This window comes from Triticum aestivum, chromosome 7B (genome assembly GCF_018294505.1).
Source record: "Triticum aestivum cultivar Chinese Spring chromosome 7B, IWGSC CS RefSeq v2.1, whole genome shotgun sequence".
In the NCBI taxonomy this organism is placed as follows: domain Eukaryota; kingdom Viridiplantae; phylum Streptophyta; class Magnoliopsida; order Poales; family Poaceae; genus Triticum; species Triticum aestivum.
Window position 1 is genome coordinate 2,832,960 of NC_057813.1, and position 12,834 is coordinate 2,845,793.

The 12,834-nt window shown below is 42.2% G+C and overlaps 1 long non-coding RNA gene and 1 pseudogene across 1 annotated transcript; both read left to right on the plus strand.

The window, feature by feature from the left end:
* LOC123156132 (sodium/calcium exchanger NCL1-like) overlaps positions 1 to 12,834 on the plus strand; it is a 35,452-nt pseudogene that overhangs the window by 17,918 nt on the left and 4,700 nt on the right.
* Positions 355 to 3,046, plus strand: LOC123162982 (uncharacterized). The gene is made up of 3 exons (XR_006481618.1): positions 355 to 514; positions 636 to 1,292; positions 1,849 to 3,046. It is a non-coding gene; the product is annotated as an uncharacterized lncRNA (long non-coding RNA).

The following is a 12,834-nucleotide window of genomic DNA, read 5'->3' on the forward strand; positions in this document are numbered from 1 at the left end:
TGTCATTTTGACGTGGCGGATGTTTTTTTTAGGGAGACGTGGCGGTTGTTGCTTTAGGTAGATTTGGGCTGAGTTACACGTACATTGACTCGTGAGTTCTTTCATCGACACGTTTAGATTTTATATGTAGCAGCGATCTTTCTGGGCTTTTTCGTGAGCTTTGTTTACTATTTTTTCCTATTCCTAGATAGAGATATTTTGGCTTCGTCGGTCCTGGAAGGCTCCCGTTGATTCTGGCGAGCAACACCCGTCGCTGAGTACTTCGCTGCCCTTCCACCATCTGCCGCGTGCTACCGCTAAACTGCATGTATGTATATATCCCTATAAAAGGGCTTCCCCTTCGACATCCTACCTCACAGCTGCTTCCCAGCGTCTCCCAAATCCCGTCTACGGCCTACCTCGCCGACGGCCAGTGCCTGCCAAAACCCTCGATCGTCTCCTTCCGTGCGTCCGAGGTGGTGGTGCACATAGGAGAGATGGCACACGAAAGGTGCTCATGGAGGTCACGACCGAGGTAAGGTGTTCACCATCCAAAAAATTTGCAAGCCAGCCGTCTGCGCTACTGGCCTTACTCGGCTCTTCTTGATGCCTTTCTATCCTCTTACGATTTATCTTTTTTTTTGCCTTCGTTCCAGATAGGGCCGCACTTGGCCGGCAACAGACTATGCGCACGGCGGGAGGTGGCCAATTTTCACTGCTGGCTAACCTATCCGGCTCGCCCCATGGAGGTGGACAGCCATTGGGAGGTCACGGTCGTTGCGAGAGGTTGGGTGGAGGCACAGCAGGGCTTCAACGTTCTTGCCTCTGGACGGCCCGGACGATCATCCGTGGCTTTTATGGTTCCGCTGCCTGGAGGCGTTCGTCACCGGGCGAGGTCGGCCTTGCTCCCATTGCTGCTGTCCATGGCGGCCGAGATGGACATGGCAAACTGCGGCTATGTCGCATCCTTGCCGCGGTGAGATGAGCCGAGGCGAGGAAGGTGGAGCGCACGGGAGCACTTGAAGGGAGGAGATGATGAAACAGCCGACCTGCTGGATGTGTGGGGCCCGAGAACCAAAGTAGCATCAAGAATAGTAGATCTTTCCCGCAGTTGGGCGACTATTTTGTCACACGCAAGAGCTTCCGCGCTTGGCCGAACACCGGGGCTCCTCGACTGTGCGGAGGTGTTCAAGAATCGAGACCCACGCATACTATGATTTGGGCATCGGTGTCCGGTAGACCGGCACCATCAGCTTCCCTCATCCATGCCTTCAACGAGCCATCCGTGTCCGACTCCCTCTTCCTTGCAATCGGTGAGTTCAGCATACAATCTTCAGATTAACAAGCTTCTATGTACTGATGTTCTAGACAAACAATGACAATGATGACTTATTGTTCTTAGTACTAACTAACGTTTCGCCGAACAAAAATACTGTTGTTGCTTCTTGAAAGTTTTTTCTGGTTGTTTTCAGTCTTGGGTACATGAGGATCTCATGTCACAATCTGAAAAGTGTATCAACTAATTTATGCTAATTCTTCACCCCCGCTGAGTAAGATGTAGTCATTGGTGGCGCGTATTGGGTACAACTTTGGCGAGGGATGCCCAAAATGTACTTGTAGGACTCCTGTTATGTTTTGATTTAGCTTGCATTGATTGTTTTGCGCAGGTGTAGTCTGATATGTAGCTGTCAAGGTTTGTCCTGCTCCAGTTTTTGCTATGAAAATACAGAGAAGAATACATGGCTGGGCTGGTGGCCCCCCGTCAGATTTCGGCCCTTGCCACATACGGCATAGTTCAGCAACTCGATATGCTTAGATTATCCCATAATTTACAACCAAAACATTAACAAAACTGTCGTCTTTTTGCAGGAAAAAGAGATAGCACAGCTCCTGTTGGCGTGTGGCCCACCCTCTGTCCACTGTTTCTCCTGTAAGTTCCCAATCATACTCAAGACTCTTTCTTCTCCATCGCTTCTGGTATGAATTCCAAGAAAACTTATGTGATATTCTTTCGAATTTTATGAATTTATTAGAAGTACATATTTGCTATTCCTGACATTACTTTGATTTTTATAAGATGTAATGCTAAAATTGCATGGAGAAGTCTACACCGTGCGCAATTTTCTGGACGATCACCGTTTTGTGAAAATTCAAAGCGAACAAAACAGGGCTGTACAGGGGGACAATCTTTCTGAAGTTCAGCTTGGCCAGGCTCCACCTTTATTTCTTTTAGTATGTTGGATGATTGTAACTAGAACACTGATTTGATGCAATAAAGCTCCCTTTAACCCAAAAATAAATGGAAGGGTTGTTGAGCTTATTTTCGGACCATAATTTGTCATATAGCTCTTCTGAAATAAACCCTCACTTTCCTACTATTCTTCCTACTAAACATGTGTCTCAAAGAAAAATACGTTTGTTAGCGCTGCATTGCCACATTTTATGTCTCCGTTATAGCTGGTAACTTGCACACTATGTCAGGTTTACTTCTTTCTGGCAGTACATTACTAAAATCGATAATATGTGTCATATCAACCAGATCTTGCTTGACTTGTTATGTAGTTCTATCCTTGAAATAGCATTGTTTCTCTATGCTTTCCCTACAATTGAAATGTTCTTGCTAGAAGCAATCTAAAAGAAAAACCAATTCATTGTATTGTTGAAAACTCAACATTAATTCCTTCATTTGGTTCATGTTTATGTTCTTTATATGGAAGCTTTCGGAGTGCCGATGGCTCATGTCTTCATTTCTGTTTTAACAGCCAAGATCCGGACAAATTGTGATGGGCGTTTATCTCCTGTTTGCGCGAAGTCATCATATGGATGTGTTTCTTAATCTTGAAATATTGTGCTTGAGGTGTTAATGCTGAAGAATTAAGACTTAACTGTATTGAGTTTGATTTGTGGATAGGCGTCATTTTACATTGTACTTTGTGTACGAACAATATGTTGTACATCTAGATTGTGAGCCCAATTGACTTTTGACTACATTGAATTGGAGAAGCATATTCCCTGTCTCTTCTGTAAATAGAAGTGCTGAAAAATTGCTTCCGTGCATTTGTACATTCCAAATTATTGCCCATGCTTTTATATTCCATAGTATTTCCTACCAAGAGGGGTGCTGCAGTTTATATGAAGTGCCAACTGAGAAGCCTCATTGTGACTATACTATAAAATTAAAGGACAGTTTTTGATTAATGCTTAGTTTGTTGTCAAGTACTTCCACTGATGATCATTTTTGAAGTATAGTTTGGTTGACGAACTGGCCTATTGTGCAAGTTATCTCGCGGTAAATATTCTCTTCTCTCTTCATCTCTAACATTGACTAATTCAATGTTTATGTGTGTGTGCGTGTATCCATTGTCCGTTGTATTTTGAAATAACAATTTTAATTAGTGTTCTTAATTATGTGCTTCAGTTTATTACATATTATAAAGCATTATGAAACAATATTACCTATGTGACTTTGTTTATAGCTTGTCAAATCGAGCTTTTAGTTGTATTAGTCAAGAGAAGTACTTCTAGCATTAGTGCACATAGTTTTTTTTTGTTGTCAACTTTTACTAATGGCTCTTCTCTTTATATAGGTTGTGAGCCGCTATTGCTACTTCCTGCTGGACAATTGGTTCAGGAGCTGCTTATTATTCAAGTATATTGCTCCCCCCTCTTATATATATGCTTTATTTTATTATTGTTGACAACAAACTATTTTGTTACGTACATGCTGTTTTAACTCTTTTTAATTCGAAATATATTATTTGTTATTATTCTCAAGTCAGTATACAAACCACCCTATGTAGCGATCTTTCTGTCATGCTTGCTCGCAGCACAACAGTCACAGCCTCATAGGTGTTCCAGAAGGTGTTGTTCGTCAGCCTGGTTACTGTTCTTGTATGAACTTCTTCAACTTCTTCGCCACAGAAAAGTTTTGGGTCGTACTTACCAAATATTACAAAAAATCGAAATAGTTAATTAGTCCATGTGGCGCGGCGTGCCGCCGCGCACTATTCGCTAGTACTTCACCAAGGAGCAGTACAAGATCTTTGCCGAGGGCATCCTCTCCTTGGTGTACACGCGGTGCTATATTTTTCTACAGGCTCTCACGGCCTCATTTTCTCATTCGTTTGATCACCTTAAATACCAGTACAGAAAGACCCAACGCACCCACTAAACTGGTCACCAAGCAGCCACTAAGCCCACTAAACCGATGACCTTATCCTTAGGCCTGGAATCTCTCCAGGATCCTAACTACTAGGCCAACAACGACGCATGCACCTAACGACTCGGCACAGCCGGCCACTTAGCAACTAATCCAAGCATGCATCAACAACCAGCTACATGCACGTATGCCCCAGGATTCGCATGACCCATTCACACATACTCCCTCCGTCCTTTGAAGAGTGTACTTTCAACTTTGTTGGAAAGTCAAACATTTTTATATTTGACCGTGCTTTACACAATAATGCACCAACATTTATACCATCAAATTAGTAGCATTAGATTCCTGATGAAATATATTTTCATCATATATCTATTTGGTTTCATAAAAATTGATATATTTTTGCACAAACTCGGTCAAACGTTGAAATAGTTTGACCCTCCAACAAAATTGGAAGTACACTTTTTAAAGGACGGAGGGAGTACGTGCACAAGCTACATGTCAAGATTAATTCCATCATTCCTCAATTACAAGGTGCGAGTTTCCTTCTTGACGGCTGGGAGTGACTTGCTGCTGGGGACCATCGGCCCCGACTATGCCGGCGGCCACGGCCACGTCATCACGCTCCTGCTCCCGATGCTTGGCGCCCTCCCCGACGCCCTCCTCGTGCTCGGTACGTCCCCGTTTAAATTCCGCCTACTAATTAAGGCCTTTTTCGGTTGAGTGTGGATCCGAAAGGATTGAAGGGGTTTGAGGGGGATTTAAACGCCTTGTAAGTGAAAATATGTCCCAATCCTCACCACTGTTTTGGTTACCAAATGAGGCATTTTTACCGAGGGGAACTGGTAAACGTGCTTTCCATGGTTACCACAAAATTTCGGGCAAATTTCGAACGGAATTTACAATTAAATTTTGAATTCACTTTTTATTTCAAAATAGATATAGGTAGCACTTGAACTTATATTAGTTCAAAAAAGTGCAAGAAATGACTTGTACCAGCTACCTTTTAAAGGTGGAAATAGGTTGTTACCACAACGGTAGAACTAACTATGTTGAAATAATTGAGATGTTGCCGTACTTTACTGTACATTAAGCGTTTACAATCAAAATGTTCAAAAATTTGAATATTTTTTGCTTGAAAGCCCATTTACCGAGGGGCATGGAAATACGCGATAACCATGGTTAATCTCGAAATTTTGAACGGTAACCAAAACCCTGCTCCTCGCAAATCCCCTCCAATCCTCTTGGGAAGAGGATTAACCGAACAAAGCCTAATAAATCTGGTGGGTTCGGTTCAACCAGGTGAAGCACATATCACCACTGCTCCTTTGTCGGTGCCAATGCTGAATAGTGTGTCTTCACCCTTTTCTTTTCTTTATGAACCGGGCATTTATCCCTTTCCGTTAATTTTCTTTAACGAAAAAAAAAAGTTCCGAGCCAAGAGTAAAGAAGACAAGAAAGGAACTAAGTGAGTTCTGCACTAACAGGAAACATTTTTTTTCGAAAACTTTCAATCTATTCATGTTTAATCATGGCAGGATAGAGAATACCAGAAATAACAAAAATTACATCCAAATTCGTTGACCACTTAGCGACGACTACAAGCACTGAAGAGTGCCGAAGGCGCAACACCGTCATCGCCACTCACTCAGCCCCATCGAGAAGGGTGTGCGAGCGGTGCGATGGCACATGGTCCCTGATCGAAGGAAAACCCCATGTAACGCACGTGGTTCATGTGTTGGTTTGCTTCCTTTTTCAGCTGGCTCGCTCAATCCGATTTAATCAGAAGAAAGCTTACCCGAGAAGCGGAATGCACTTTACGGGTGCGCTAATAACCAGCCAACAGGTCCTCCGTTGGCCTAGTACTGATTTATCCACGCCCCGCTTTTGGGCAAACCCTATTTGGCGCTGCAGATGTCAGTTATAGGACATTTTTGCTAACGGGCGCCTGCAGCGCTCCCGTGCTGGGCCGACCCATCTCACACCTTTTCATTCCGGCTTAATGCGCAAAAAATGAGTACTGGAAAGATCCAACCCGCAACTTGTAGCGTAAGTTTCACTTGCGTCAGCCAACCGGGAAAGACAACAAGTTATGGCAACTCCCTTCTTTTTCATCTTTTATACTTTGCCAGGCGATTGCATTTTTTCTTTCTTGTTGTGTGTTTTTCTGGACCAGTTTTGGTTTTGGTTTTTTCTGTTTCTTTTTATTCATATTTTGTCCTTTTTATTTACTTTTTATGCACAAATTAATTCAAATTGGGTGAACTTTGTCTGGAATAGCTGAAGTTTGTTTTAACTTCGATGAAATTTTTTCATATCCAATAAATTTTTTATTGAAAATCTAGATATTTCTTTCAACATCAACAAACTTTTTTTTCATAACCTATGAACTTTTTCAAATCTGATGAACTTTTTTCCATATGGATGATTTTTTTTTCAAAACAGGTGAACTTTTTTAAAAATTTCTGAACTTTTTTCAAATGCTATGAACCTTTTCAAATTGACGAACTTTTTTGTTAGTGGACAAACTTTTTTTCAACGGTGAATTTTTTTCAAATTCCGATGAACTTTTTTCAAATTTGGTGAACTTTTTTCAAATTGAAGAGATTACATGAACTTTTTTATCAAATATGTTGAACTTTTTTAGAAATCGATGAACTTCTTTTAATTCGATGAATTTTCTTCGAAAATCGATGAACTTTTTCCCTTTTTTTCTTGATGTTTTTTTAAAAGACGGTGAGCCTTTTCAAGTTTGTGATTTTTTTCTTGAAAAATGACGAATGTTTTCAAAATCTCATTTTTTTATTCAAATAAATCAAAAAACTAAGTGATACAATAGATGGAACTACGCAATAAATAGTGCAGCCGAATTGTTCTTATAAGGTGAGATCTACTAGCGGTCACAACAGTCCAGTAGGTGGGGTGGTTAGCCAACTCCTACGTGAACGTAACGACGCGAGTTGATGCACGGTCGTGGGCCGGCCCATGAGGTGAGGCGTGCGTGCGGTAGCTACACGCGAAATCACTAATTAAGGAGTACTTCTCGCGGAGATCACTCCAACTTCTCCAGGTTGCGACAAGTGGCGCGCTGTATGTGCGTCACTTGTCGCAACCTGGGAGTTTTCCTTTTTTTTTCGTAGATCCGTTCAAAATGTTTTATCTCTTAAATCGTGCGTCCAAATCTCGAATCGCTTTCGCCATTGAATTCCTCGCGTCGAGATCTTCAAAACTAGATCCCATGTTGATAGGTTTTAATGAACTTTTTTTTCACAAAAAAACCGGACGAAAAAAACCAACGAAAAATCGAACCGGAAACACGGGTTTTTTCCCTTTCCGAAAAAGGCACGCCCGTGCCTCTGACGAAACCACAACCGTGCCTCTGGCGGAAGCAAAACCGTGCCTCTCGCGAAATAAAAAAAACAGAAAAGTCGTTTTTTTCTTTTCGGAAAGAGACACGCCCGTGCCTCTCACGAAAGCACAACCGTGCCTCTGGCGGAAGCAAAACCGTGCCTCTGGCGAAAGAAAAGAAAACAGAAAACACGTTTTTGTCCTTTTCCGAAAGAGGCACGCCCGTGCCTCTCGCAAAAGCACAACCGTGCCTCTGGCGGAAGCAAAACCGTGCCTCTCGCGAATTTTTTTTACAGAAAACACGTTTTTCCCTTTCCGAAAGGGCCACGCCCGTGCCTCTCGCGAAAGCACAACCGTGCCTCTGGCGGAAGCAAAATCGTGCCTCTCGCGAAAGAAAAAAAACAGAAAACGCGTTTTTCCCCTTTTCGAAAGAGGCACGCCCGTGCCTCTCGCGAAAGCACAATCGTGCCTCTGACGGAAGCAAAACCGTGCCTCTCGCGAAAAAAAATTGTATTTTTTTGCGTAAAAAAATTGTTTTTTTTGAAAAATAATTTTTGGTCGAAAAGCTAGGGAAGACCTGTAGAAAACCAAAACGTAAAAAAAACCCGAAAAAAAACCTTTTAAAAAGCCGAAAACGCGTGCGTAAAAAAAAAAAAAAAATTCGGAGGGAGCGCCCAGAGCGCGACACGTGGCGAATGGCTGTGAGCGTGCTAAGTGGCGCTGATCGTTGCGAGGCTCCCGAAGGAGCGCTCGTTAATTAGTTGCTCCCAGCTACCGGTTCAGGCGCTTACGGCGCAGAACAGGAGCTCCCCCCCCCCCCCCCCCCCCCCGGGCCTGTTTGTATAAGAGCAAGTAGAAAAACAAGGCAGGCTAGTTACCCTAATGGGCTTAATCGGTACGGCCGACAGGGCTTGTTTCTTTACTGCAACAGCCTCTGAATATTTTCCGTGGAAAGTCGTAGTCATAAGCCTGCGATCAAAATAAATGAACAAAGAAGTAGCTAGGGTTATTACTTTTTTGTAACAATCGTTCTCTTTCTGGTTCTTTTGATGTCTTCCTTCCTATCCAATGCAATGCCCACTATTACAAATAGTGCTACTCGATTAGGCATGCACCTAGCTTTACTAAAAATTAATAGGATTATCACACTAGCCGTAAGCTAATGTCTAATTGTAGTACTAATTCTTCTTTGTGTGCTCGTCTGCTACATTATTTCATTCTAAGAAAGACTCAATGGATTTTTATTTTGCGAGAACCGTGTCAATGGATTTTAAGATTTCGTTTTAAGAAATACTCCCTCCGTCCAGAAATACTTTTCACGGAAATAAATGTATCTAGATATATTTATTTATCCATTTCCGTGACAAGTAATTCGGGACGGATGGAGTACTAGACAGATGATGCTATTCGGTAGAACATGCGGTAAGTTTACTAATTTATTACAATTCGCAAAAGAGAAGTTTATTGTTTCAATACTATGTTTACTCTTTAGCATTACTATATAATATGTTTTTCAACTATTGTATGAAATAACACATATTTGAAGCTACGTATTAAGTGAATATATGTGTAGTTATATTAGTGATACGATTTTTTTTCTAAATTTTGGGCCCAATTTTGCATTTCGCATCGGGGCCCGAATTCCTGGAGACGGCCCTGCTCTCACTTGCAGAAGCAGGGCACAACTTATTTTACTCGCTCCATTCCTAAATATAAGTCTTTCTAGAGATTCCAATATGAACTACATACAAAGCAAAATGAGTGAATCTACACTTTAAACTATGTCTATATATATCCGTATGTAGTCCATAGTGAAATCTCTAGAAAGATTTATATTTAGTAATAAAGGGAGTAGTAAAGAGTCGGAAAGTCGTCGTGCTAACACCCTATAGGACCAACGCACCAGAATAGCAATCATCGCCAATGAGGAGAAGCTTGGCTCGAAAGGATCCAACATGAAGACACAAACAAAGACTGGATCCAAGCAGATCCACCAAAGAGAATCACGGACCGAATTCCGCGAGATCCACCAGAGACACATCTCCAGACGTCCTCCTATGAAGCTAGACGCACCACCGGGATGGAGGCTAGGAGAGAAGAACCTTATTCCATCTTCAGGGAGTTGTCGATGTCTCATCTTCCTGAGTAGGACACAATCCCTAACAAAACTTGAACAAGCACCTCAAAATGGATCCCTCCCGCCGACTATGGCCAGTATCCACCGCACACCATAACCCTAAGGCCATAAGAGACATGGCAGATTGGCAGCGCCGCCGAAGGGAGGAAGAATCCCTAGCCACCTTTCCTTGGGAGGAGAGACGAAGCACCGTGTCCGGCTTTTCCCAAGCTCTGACACATGGGTCTAATCGAGACGCAAGCAATTGGACTAAAACATGCTAGCACCTAGATAGAATTGTCCTACCACGTTCACCAGCACCAATGCTGAATAGTGTATCTTCGCCTTTTCTAAAGAAAAAAATGTGTGTGTTTAAACCAGTATTCCGAACTAGGCTCAATTCTATTTCATATATAAACAACATTTGGCCTCGTGGGGAGCGGAGAAAAGGCACAAAATCGTGTGATGGTGGGCATGGGTCTGCTTGCTGGCTCCACCATCTTTCTTCATACCATCGTTTGGGGACTTGCGTGTTTGCTGGCAAGTGTGGCATTGGGCCCAATGGTGTTGCCATTGATTCAAAAGACACTAAAGGGTGGTTCAGTTTTACTGGTATGTTATCTTCTAAAACTCATATACTTACTCTGTTTTCATTAGAAGTGAATCTAATATCTTATTCTTGTAGTCATATACGTAGTTAATTTATTTTACAATAAGCTGGTGTGTCACTCTTGTTGATTGAATTTGCATTGTCCATGTTTCTTTTTGCCTTTGTATAAACCGAGGCAAAAGATTTGCCTCGTATATTAATTAAACGGAGAATACAATGATCCATATGGGGGATCTTTCATGGAGGAAGACCCTAGCGTTTCTCTCATTGCAAATCAACCAAGACACAAGCATGAATAGGGAGGCCATGACCTTCCGCAAGCCTGCGGCATTGTGCTCAAGGTGCCACAATGATGTGTCCATGCTCTCAAGTTGTAATTTTTCTATAACCAAATGCCAAATTTAGAGAGTGGACCCACACTTGAAGAAGACTTGGTTTTCAGATTCTTGCACCCTCTTGCAAAGTGGGCAAATGTGACAATTTGGCCACCCGCACTTGGCCTGTCGGTCTTGAATTGACAACCACGAGAAAAACTTAACTTTGGCGGCGCCCAAACCTTCCACATGGCATGCTCCATTAGAGATAGAATCTTCCCTAAGAATTGAGCCTTTTTCGCGGAAGCCACCAAGTAGTACCCACTAGCCATGTGCTTCCAAACGATGTCATATTGGGTGTATTTATCAAGTTGCACATCATGGAGAAGCATCCAAAGCATGAAAATATTTCATGAATGTGTTGGATGGATACAATGGTGAAAGGCTTGATCTTGAAGGTCCAAACATTGCATCGGAGAGCCTCTCTAACTTTAAAAAATTTTCAGGAGGAAGCCTCAATGATAAGGGGTGCAATATCCATGGGTTCATGTCCAGGAAGCCAAGGGGACCTACAAAAAGGTGTCCTCGCTCAATTACCAATACTAATGGAGGTGGAGGCATAGAAGAAGTTGTGGACATCCTCATCACATGGATTTTACATCGTCACCCATACCATGGAAGGCTCCTTCACTCATACCGATGCCATCGAAGCCTAAGAGCGCACACAAATTTGTCGTTGTTGAGCACACCTAGTGCACCATACTCCGTAGGATAACAAACCGCTTCCCAGTTGACCTTGCATTTAGCACCGGTCGTCTTGTCCAAAACGGACCAAATGAAAGATCGTTCAAGTTAGTTGACATCATGAAGAATACACAGTGGCATGATGAGCGGTGTGATGAAGTAAATAGCTAGGGAGGTGATCAAGGACTTGACAAGAGCCATGCGTCCAATGGAGGTTATGCTTTGGCCCTCCCAAGTAACTAGCATTCTGGCAACCTTATCCACAAGGTATTGAAGATACCATGTCTTTGATTTAGCCTACATTGTTCTGCACATCCCCATGCTCTAACCATCATGCTGAAAATGGAAACCTAAGATGCACATAAATTGCAATCGATTAGTATAATCTTATTCTTATCAAACATATTATCATTTAGACATGATCAAGTCGGCAAGCATAATGCAGTAGCCCCAATAAGAACATACATCTATATGTATGTCAGCCACATCTCCCATAAATCAATCTCCAAATATTCGAGGTATGTTAGTTGGTGCTAAATTACATACAATGTGAATGGTTTGCCACTATGTGCAATGGGTTAATTTACGAACCAATGTTGAATAAGAAATTGTTTTACATACAGTGGTGGCATACATAGACATCGCAGTGCCTAACTATGCTCCCTAAACATATGACGATGTATTTTGCAGATCAAATGCGATTGAACCAAATCATAGTGCTTGCTTGGTTAGTTTCAGATCAAATGCCCTCGAACCAAATCATAGTTGTGCTTGGTTGTTTTGCAGATCAAATGCCATCGAACCAAATCATAGTTCTTTGTTTAGTTGGTGAATAACCTTGCCCTAGTTTGCCACATATTTTTTTACCATAATTGCCAAACTTTAGGTGAGCAGATTCTTAGCCACACTTATCACAGTGTTTTTTCTATGTGACATGTGGGGCTCATTCTCACAAATCGTATTTGTCCATAGGTGTGGCTAGAATCAAACACATATCTAACTTGTCCAAGTTGCATTACTCGAGGTGTAGGATGTTGCAAAGTGTGGCGAAGTAATTAATCTAAGAATAGTGATGTTCTTACCAACCCTCCTTTGCATGCACTTCGCCAACTTCACGGTTAGCTGTTAATCTTGGGTTCCATACACATTGTTTCGCTTCGCAGGCAGCGGTATTTCAACTGACAATGAAACCAGTTGGACAGCACGAATCATGGCAATTTGTGTTATTCCTTTCGCCATTGCACTTTTCCCAAAAATGTTGAGAATCCAGCCCGGGCATCGCCTGCCCATCTTGTTGGCTGCCATTGTATCATTCTTGCTTGCACTATCCTACTGCTTGTTTCAGGTACATCCATTCGATCTGATGTTGTTTGCATTTTTAAATAATGATGGCCAGATTGGCACGTGTGTGTACATCTAGGTTACAAACATCAATTTGATAGTGATAATTCCCTCAAATTGTATATCTTCCTCCCCTGGATCTAGCGGAGGCGACTTGCATTTGCAAAACATAGGCATGTAATCTCTGGGATACTACAACTTGTCCAAAGACAAGCAGTCGGCC